Raw genomic sequence first — 10,551 nt, 5'->3', positions numbered from 1 at the left:
AGCCTCTTACTGGCTCTTCAACAGGAGATTCCCAATTCCTGTTGAAGGGAATTGGTGAGGTTTTATTCACCAAGGCGCTCCTGGGGGTTACAAGAAATAATGGCCACAAGCTAGCAGAGAGCAGATTTAGACTGGACATTAGGAAGAACTTCTTCACAGTTCGAGTGGCCAAGGTCTGGAATGGGCTCCCAAGGAAGGTGGTGCCCTCCCCTACCCTGGGGGTCTTCAAGAGGAGGTTAGATAAGCATCTAGCTGGGGTCATCTGAACCCAGCACTCTTTCCTGCCTATGCAGGGGGTCGGACTCGATGATCTATTGAGGTCCCTTCCGACCCTAGCATCTATGAATCTATGGATGGATGGATGGATGGATGGATGGATGGCAGAAGCTTACCTGCCCCAGGGCTGGGGAGCAAGCTGCCAGTGGGCTGAGCAGCCCCTAAACTGTGTGGGTGGTTGTATGTGTGTGTGTGGGTGGGTGTGTGAGGGGGGATGTCCTTTCTTTGGCAGCAGCATCCCCAGGAGCCAGCTGGGCAGCCGCTAGCTGGGCAGGTGCTGCCCAAGCTTTCAGGTGCCCAGTCCAACTTCCCCAGAGTCCACCCAACCTTCCAGAGCCTTGCACGCCATCCCCGCCACCTTTTCCTACCCCCAGTGCATCCTGCCACCCTGCTGCCACCTTCCCCACCCCCACAACTGCACTGCCCCTGGAGCAAGCCAGCCCTTTCCCAGGCAGTGCCAAGTTTCCTAATGGCTGCAGGCGTGTGCTGAAGACAGAAGTGGCAAGGGGCCCGATTCTATTTTTGGCAGAAAATGCCCACCTCTCCTGCAGCCAGGGGGTGAGCTGACAGATTAACGGCTGCAACGTTTCAAGTTGCAAAATTGCAAACTAAACTACATCGGAATATGGGTTAGTTTGTGATGATCCAAACTCATTTAATCCCCGCCAGAGTTGCATACGTGTAAAGTGTGACGCCATTAAGCCATGCAAAGGGGAATTTTCATCACGTCTACATGGTAACATCATCACGTGTATAAGCACCCCTAATCACTTTTAAGATGGAACTCAATCAGTTCCTGAAGGGTAATGATGTGGTTGCTTGTAATAGCAGGCTGTGGATTCAGTGACGCAAAAAATCCCTTCCAATCCTACATCCCTTTTACTACAAAAGACATGACATGTCTACAGTAAGATATTCCACAAGCTTGGACAAAGATATTTAGTATGCATGCTTAGATCCACAGCTGGTGAGACACTTCTGTCCTGTTTTTTTTAGTACGGTGACCATATGTAATCCCACTGCATTTTATAACATCTACAGGAACATGAACACCAAATCTTTTTCTAAAAATAATAGGAAAAAGTAGTCAATATTTTCTTGAAAAACTGTCATATTGTGTCGTTTAGTACCTATGGATAAGCAAAAGTAGCAAACTAATCTTCCTGGTTTCAAAATGGCAAATTTTAATAGCCTGTGGAGCATGATTAGGAAAGTTTGAACTGAAAGCCTTGTCACATATTGCAGTTAGGGTGTGTTAACTGCACTTGAAATGCTAGTGTCTGAGGCTTCAAGCAGCAAAACATAGGCTAATGCCATCATAGCATAACAAAGTTAGGACTCTTCTGGCAAGGAGCATCTCTAGAACATACCACCTAACACCTGTTGAACAAATGTCCAACTGTTCCACAGTGGTAATAGATATGAGCAGGAGACTGGTGTGGTGAGGCGGCCTGGGAGTGTGGGTTTGTCACACCCAGCCTCTACAACACATCACAGTGCACCAGAGTTTTCAAGGGCTCTGGTGCTTAGGACATATCTTATTTTATTTAGATTGTAGTATGCATTACTGTTTTACTGCTTAGACAACTTTCTAAGCTGTGGTAATGTGTACTAAGACCTAAATAAAACATGCAAGGCTCTGAGAAGCTCAGAAAATGAGAAGTGAAGGAAGCCTTGGATTTCTTCAAGCAAGTGTGCTAAAACCAAAAGGAATGTGTACCCTAAGCAAAAGGCAAACATCATATTAAGGGGCCTCCAAGCTTAACTGTATTAATAGACATTTCAAGAAGGTTTGGGGAATAAATAGAAAACCTAAAAGAAAGGGAGAAAAGAGCTGATCAGCAAAGAAAGCTTTATTATAGGGATGAATAAGAATCTCAAGAAATCAGATTGAGTTACACCTTGCAAAAGTTTTTATAAATAAAAAGATGGAAATAGGTGGAGTTTCTATTCAGGATAATTCATTGGCAAAGTACAGAACAGTTTGTAATATCAGTACATCAGATGGAGTAGGAGGGTCATCACTCCTTATGCAAAAGTAATGACTAAGACAAAAGCATCCAATCACTGAAATGATTGACCAGTTTCAGGCACTGGATCCTATTACATGTTTAAAACAGAGGCCAATAGAAAACAATACCAACAGATACATCGTATATTTGGACTTCCAAAAAGTCTTTGTCAATGCCCCCCATCAGAGGCCCTTAACTAAGTTGGTTAGTCATAAGATTACAGGGAATGTCCACTCAAAGATTAGAAATTGGTTTAAAGATAGAAAGCAAAGAGTGAGTATAAATGGCCAGTTTTCAAGATGGAAAAGAAGAGCCAGTGGGGTCTCCCAGGGGTCTGTGCCATTTAATATATTCATAAATGATCTGGAAAAGTGGGTGAGTAATAGGGTGGCCAAAATTTGCAGATGACAAAAAATTATTCAAAGTGGTAAGACCAAAGCAGACTGTGAGGAACTACAAGTCAATGGGCAACTATATGGCAGATAAAATTCAATGTAGAAAAGTGTAAAGTGATGCACCTGAACACACCACCCCCCTCCCCTCCCCTCCCCAAATTATACCTACAGTATGATGGGCTTTATATTAGCTGTTACCACACAAGAAAGAAATTTGGGAGTCATTGTGGACAGTTTCCTAAAATCATCAGCTCAGTGCTCAGCAGCTTTCAAAAAGGCAACCAAAATGTTAGAAATAATTAAGAAGGGAATTAGAAGCAAAACTGAAAGTATTGTTATATCCCTTTATAAATCTATGGTGCATTCACACCTTGAATACTGTGTCCAGTTTTGGTCCCCACACCTCAAAAAGGATATAGAAGAATGAGGGAAGGTACAGAGAAGGACAACAAGGATGATCAGTGATATGGAGGGGTTTCCATATGAGAACAGCCTAAAGAGGCTACACCTATTTTGTTTAGAAAGGAGATGTTTGAGGGGGTACATGATACGGGTTTACAAAATGGTGAAGAGAATGTAAATAGGGATTTATTATTTTCTCTCTCTCTCATAATACAAGAAATAAGGTTCACAAAATGAAATTAGGTAGTGAGTTTAAGACTAACAAAAGGACATTCTTTTTCATACAGTATGTCATTGAAGTGTGGAACTCATTGCCACCAGATGTTGTGGAAGCTAACAGTTTAACCAGATTCAAAAAGGGATTGGACAAATTCCTGGAGGAAAAGGGCATCAGTAACTATTAAGCATGGTTGTTAGGGATACAGCCTCTGAATCCTAACTTCCTAGACCTCAAAGGAGAGAGGAATAGTGGGGGAAAAAAACCCTGGTTATGCCCATGTCACTCTCCCTTTCAGCATCCACTCTCTGCCACTGTGTGGCACAGGATACTGAGCACGATGGACCTATGGTCTGACCCAGTAAAAGTCAATTCTTATGTTCTTATAGTCTTGTGTAAATAACACTGATGCAATGAGCACAGAATTATTCATACATATCCCTGAATTGTTTCTGGGCTCAAAGTAAATATGTTTATTATGAGGTACATGAGCAGTCCTCTAAGCATATTGCATAGATGAAGAAGTAAGAACTCACCACTGTGTTTAGATGGAGGATTAAAGTATAACAAAATAGCATGTGGATTACTCAAGTACTGAAAGTCAGGATTAACAGACAGTATATATACCTTTTAATTGTTGTTGGAGGCTTGTCCATAATGTGGGACACTGTTTTCATGCTCATTGTAAATTGTTATAGCAGGGCAATCCACATTTACCTGCAGTAACTAGGTAGTGGTCCTCTGTCAGATAAAGGAAATAGCAATGATCATCTGTTTCTTTTATTATTCCCACTAATCATCCTGACTTTGCAGAATTGCATTGGTGGCTCATGTTCATCTTGTGGTCAATTATGACCCCCCAAGTCTCTTTCAGTCCTGGTGCTAGCGAGTGTAGCACTGCCGAACCTATAATTATGATGTGGGCTTCTTCTCTCAAGGTGGAGCACTTTACATTTCCCCATGTTGAATGTCATCGGGTTTTGGTCTGCCCACCTTGCAAATCTGTTGAGGTTAGCCTGAATCACCAGCCTATATTGCAGCGTGACCACATTTCGTCATAATTTGGTGTCATCAGCAAACTTAGCCAGTCCGCTTCTGACACCAGAGTCCAGATCTTTTATAAATATATTAAAGAGAACAGGTTCCAGTATGGAGCCCTGGGGGACACCACTGGTCACCATGCACCATGATGATTCAGTTCCATTGACTATCACTCTCTGGGTCTGACCATGGAGCCAGTTCCCCAACCATTGACCCGTAAGGTTATTGAGGCCGCAGTTCTCCAATTTTACCATGAGGACATCATGGGGTCAAAGGCATTTTTGAAATCCAAAACAAAGATATCAACCTCTACTTCTTTGTCCAGGTGATGTGTCACCTGGTCATAGAAGGAAATGAGGCTGGTCAGGCAAGACCTATCTGCAATGAAGCCATGTTATCTATCTCTCAGAACATTGCCTTCTGTTAGTGTGTTGTTAATGGGTTTTTTAATGATTTTTTCCAGGATCTTTCCAGAGATTGAGATCAAACTGATTGGCCTGTAGCTCCCTGGATCTTCCTTCCTTCCTTCCTTTCTGAAAGATAGGCACCACATTAACCCTCTTTCAATCTTCAGGAACTTCTCCCGAGTGCCATGAGTTCTCAAATATCCTTGCCATTGGTCATGCTATGATGTCAGCCAGTTCTTTTAGCACTCTTGGGTGCATTCCATCTGAGCTCTTGGGTGTATTCCATCTGACTTGTGGATGTCCAGCCTCTCAAGGTGATCTCTCACAAGATCTTTGCCAATGATGAGCATGTGTTTGCCCTCACCCTGGTAATCCTGCAACTTGTCAGGCTGAGTGATCTTCTTGGGCTAGTGGAAGACTGATGCAAAGTAATTGTTAAGGAGATTAGCTTTTTCTTGGGTGTTGGTTGTCAGCTGCCCCATTTGGTTTAGCAAGGGTCCAATGTTGCCCTTGGTTTTTTTTTCTGACTACCCATGTATCTGAAGAAGGACTTTGGACTTGCCTAGTTCGCTCCCTACAGGTGCGAGCCAGTGCTGAATACTCTTCCTTAGTGATCTTTTCTGCCTTTCATCCTTTATAAGATTCTCTTTTCAGGTGCAGGAGGTCCACGAGTTCCCTGTTGAGCCAAGGGAATAGCCCAACCCTTTTGTTACCTTTCCTACAGGCTGGAATGGACTTCCCTTGTGCATCAAGGATCACATCCTTAAGGAGCGACCACTCATCATGGACTCCCCTCCCTGTCAGATCATGGTCTCTCAGGGCCTTGACAACTAGCTTCCTGGGCTTGTGAAAGTCGGCTTTCCTAAAGTCAAGGATTTCTGCATTGCTGACTGATTTGCCAGTACCAGGTCCAGCAGTGCCTTGCCTCTTGTCAGCCTATAGACTTCTTGAGACAAGTAGAGCTCATCAATGCAAGTGAGCAAGCTTCACAACTGATAAGATTTGGCTGAGTGCTCTTCCCATGAGATATCAGGGTAGTTGAAGTCACGCATGACAACCATGCACCAAAAGCATGCAGCCTCTGCCAGTTCCCAAGCGAATTCATGGTCAAGCTCCTCCTCCTGATTAGAAGGCCTGTAGTAGACATCTACAGTTATATCCCCTTCACCAAGTTTCCCCTTCACCAAGTTCAGTGCCCAACTCCGCTTGTAGGGAAGTGTACTGCTCCTTCACATAGAAAGCTATACCCTGCCCTTTCTTGCAACACAATCCCTCCTGTACAAGGTATAGCCATCTATACCTGTGGTCCAGTCATAGGTGGAGTCCCACCACGTCTGTGTTATCCCTATGAGATTGTATTAATTTTTGTTTAGCAGAAAGGCCAGTTCCTTCTGTTTGTTCCCGAGGCTCCTGACATTTGTGTACAGTCAAGTAAGCCTGCAATTGGAAGCCCTAGGCTTCTCTGCACTCCTAGAAGAGTGTTGTTTCTGGGCTGGGGTGGGAGTGAATTCCCTTGTGTGGCAGGCCAATAGAGGGAGCTCTTGCATTGAGTCTCCCACCTCACTATGCCCGTCCACCTTCCGGACTCAACATGTCCCTCCAGGGGTGCCTAAGCCCTGGCAGACCCCCTTTCAAGCCCCACCACAGAGTCCAGGGGTAATGTGTGCTGCCACCACCCCGAGAAGGGACTGTCTGGGTCCTGTGTCCTCAGGGAAACACAGGCCTAATAGTCCTATGGGTACTTGACCCAATACAAGAACTTGGGGCACTTCCCCAAGTTGGGGGTCAAAGAGGACAGTCTCCCTTAGTCTGCAGACCCAAGGGGCCTCCTAGGCATAATTAAACCCACCCCTCAACAAGTCTCCTACACCAGTCACAAAGGAGAACTTTATTGGTTATAGAGGGTAGGGTTAGAATAGGGTACAGGGTAGAGCAATGTCAGAGAAATTCCATAGAGCAAACTCCTGTGGCTGGGGTAGCCTTTGATCTCGCATCACAGTTACTGCACGCTATATATCTAGTTGGATCTCAGTTAGCTTACTCACAAGTATCGTCCAGAGGCTGTTGGAGATTCCCTCTGGAGGCAGGCAGTTCCTTGATCATGAGTTTTGAGAGAGAGAGCAAGTTTCAGATGGTACAGCTCTTCTTTGTTCCTGAATATCCCTCACGGCTGCTGGCTCCCTCTCTCCCAGGCAGTCCTTAAATAGCCCTTGTGACCTCATTTACCTGGTCCAATGGGGGCCAGCACCTGTTGAAATACATCATTAGTTGCAAGGCAGACTCTAGCCCACCAGTAAGGAAGCCCCTCACCTATTTATGTGATGCCAGTCATGTAGGCAGAGGGAGCAGGTTTCCCCACTTCTTCATAGATTTCATAGATTTCATAGACATTAGGGCTGGAAGGGACCTCAGAAGATCATCGAGTCCAGCCCCCCGCCCAAAGGGCAGGAAGTCAGCTGGGGTCATAGGATCCCAGCAAGATAAGCATCCAGTTTCATCTTGAAGGTGTTCAATGAAGGCGCTTGAACAACCTCCGGTGGCAGGCTGTTTCAGACCTTAGGGGCTCGGACAGTAAAGAAATTCTTCCTTATGTCCAGCCTGAAATGATCTTGAAGTAGTTTGTGACCATTCAACCTTGTCATCCCTTGGGGCGCTCTGGTGAACAAACGTTCCCCCAGATACTGGTGGTCACCCCTGATAAACTTGTAGGTGGCCATCAGATCACCCCTAAGCCTGCGCTTTTTCAGGCTAAAGAGCCCCAGGGCTCTCAGCTTGTCATCGTAGGGTCTGCTTCCCTGACCTCTGATCATGCGCGTGGCTCTTCTCTGGACTCTCTCAAGCTTCTCCACATCCTTTTTGAATTGTGGAGCCCAAAACTGGACACAGTGCTCCAGCTGCGGCCTCACTAAGGCCAAGTACAGGGGGAGAATGACGTCCCGGGATTTGCTTGAGAAGCATCTGTGGATGCAAGCCAGCGTTTTGGTCGCTTTACTAGCCACCGCATCGCATTGCAGGCTCATGTTCATCTTGTGGTCATGATGACCCCCAAGTCTCTTTCGTCCATAGTGCTAGCCAACATAGCACTGCCGAGCCTATAAGGATGCTGCGGGGGGGGGGGTTTCCCAAGGTGGAGAACCTTGCATTTATCGGCGTTGAACACCATCAGATTCTCGTCCGCCCACTTGCTGAGCCTGTCCAGGTCAGCCTGGATCACCAGCCTATCTTCTGGTGTGGATGCTTTGCCCCAAAGTTTAGTGTCATCGGTGAACTTGGCCAGTCCGCTTCTGACTCCATTTTCTACATCATTAATGAAGATATTGAACAGTATGGGTCCAAGGACAGAGCCTTGAGGGACCCCACTGGTCACAGGACACCACGATGAGTGACTTCCATCAATTACTACCCTCTGGGTCTGACCCCGGAGCTAATTTTCCAGCCAGTGGATCGTGGAGGACCCAAGGCGACAATTGGCCAGTTTCTCCAAGAGGCGATCATGGGACACCAGATCAAAGGCTTTTTTGAAGTAAAGATATATGACATCAATCTCTTCTCCCTTGTCCAGGTGATAGGTCACCTGGTCGTAGAAGGAAATGAGATTGGTCAAGCAAGACCTACCCGCAACAAACCCATGCTGGCTATCCTTTAATATGTTGACGTCGGCCAGTCCATTAAGGATGGCTTCTTTAATAAACTTTTCTAAGATCTTTCCTGGGATAGAAGTCAGGCTGATGGGCCTATAGTTAGCTGGATCCACTTTCCTCCCTTTCTTGAAGATAGGCACCACATTGGCCTTCTTCCAGTCTTTGGGCACTACACCAGAGCGCCAAGAGTATTCAAAGATCCGCTCTAGAGGCTGGGCTATGATGCTCGCCAGCTCCTTGAGTACCCTGGGGTGAAGATTGTCAGGGCCGGCTGACTTGAAGGTATCCAGCTTCTCAAGATGTTCCTTCACAAAGTCAGCATTAATGGAGGGCAGGGGATCACCCTCACCCGGACTTCCCTGCCCTGTAGTGGGCATGGGCGTCCCATGGGGCTGATGAAAGACCGACGCAAAGTACCTATTTAATAGGTTGGCTTTTTCCTGGGCATCAGTTGTCAGTTGCCCCATCTGGTTCAGCAGGGGTCCAATGTTGCCCCTGCTTTTCCTCCGGCTCCCCACATATCTGAAAAAAGGACTTTTTATTGTCCTTGATGCTCAAAGCTAGCTGGAGTTCAGTTGCAGCCTTGGCTTTCCTGGTCTGCTCCCTACAGGACTGGACCAGTGCAGAATAATCCTCCTTGGAGGTGACTCCCATTCTCCATCCTTTGTAGGCCTTTCTTTTTAGCCTCAGGAGGTCTGCTAGGTCCCTGGAGAGCCAGGGGGCTGCTGTGCCCTCTTGCTGCCTTTCCTCTGAGATGGAATAGACTTAGTTTGTACATTGAGGATCGCTCCCTCAATGCACAAATGATTCAGGAATGTATCAAGCTCAGGTTACCCAGAGAGATAGGGTAAAGGTATGTATCCTCTGCTGGGCCCATCCTAATCACAATTGTCACATAGCAGAGTTTTTGGAGGAGAAACAAAGGTGGCTTTCTGCCACATCTTGTGCAGCCTAACCTGCCAATTCTGTGGTTGCTGCTTGGTGGGCTTGCACTGTTGGTTGTCTGCCCATCCCCCAGAAAACTTAGTTTAAAGCCCAGTCAAGCAAGTCAGCCATTATGGTCAAAAAGAGCTTTTTCCTGATTGGAGTGAGGTGGAGACCATCCCTTCCTAAGAAACAGCTGAAGTGCGGACTGTGGTTGAAGAAGCTGAAGCCTTTGTGATAGCACCAATAATGCAGTCTTCTGTTTACTTCTCCAATTCATTTCTCCCTTCTTCCATTTTCACCTTATTTTAATTCAGCTCCTTTCTACTTAGTGGGCACGTCTACACATTCAGTAATACACTTTATATACTGTGCATTTAGTTTACTACTTCCTTAATTTTGGATTAACTAACTGTGCAGTACCTAAAGTTACTGTTCATTAGTGCCAGTGTACGGTTAATTAGTGGTGCTTATTGCGCATTAGCCTAATAACACTGTGCAGTAGGCTATTAGCATCGTTTGTGCTGTGACACTTTACAGTGCAATGCTTTTAGGCCAATGCACAGTAGGCATCTTGTGTAGATTCACCCAGTGTCTCCTATGTAGAGATATTCCAACAACTCTACTAACTATACAGTAGGAACATCTACACATGCAATTAATGTAAAGCAATAGATGCTGGAGCTTATTGCTGTGGAGTTTTTTTGCTCCCAGACATGTTGTTTGAATGTGCACCCATTACTGTAGCACATTGCACCAGTTCGTAGCAGCCCCAGCTGGAAGGGGTCCCAAGAGTCAGCCTGCCATCCCAGGACTAATCCCCGCTAGCTTAGTGTGCTGCAAAGGGGCTGGTTGGGGCAAGAGGGTGCTCCAGTGCAGGGCTAGGTAGCAGGTAGCTCCCTCACTGAAACACCCTTATGTCCCAGCCAGCCAAGGTAGTGTCTACATGTGCACTGCTGCAGAGTAAAAAATTCTGCAGCAGGATAATACTTATATTTACAAGTACTATCCTGCTAAAGAATTAATTCATTTACTCCAGCCTAATAGTCTTGCATGTGTAGACATGCAACATTTACTGCAGAGCTAGTTATTCTACTAGCTACAGTAAACCTTTGGTGTAGATGCAGCCAGTTGGTCTAAGAAAAGATATTACAAAAAATCCTTGCTTCAGACATTTCCTGGACCATTATTGTCACAACACTCCAACCATAACTATAATTTGTAACTTCATAAATC

Source organism: Alligator mississippiensis, chromosome 4, assembly GCF_030867095.1.
Source record: "Alligator mississippiensis isolate rAllMis1 chromosome 4, rAllMis1, whole genome shotgun sequence".
NCBI lineage: Eukaryota > Metazoa > Chordata > Crocodylia > Alligatoridae > Alligator > Alligator mississippiensis.
The sequence above is the reverse complement of the archived record's forward strand: the minus strand, read 5'-3'. Positions refer to the sequence as shown.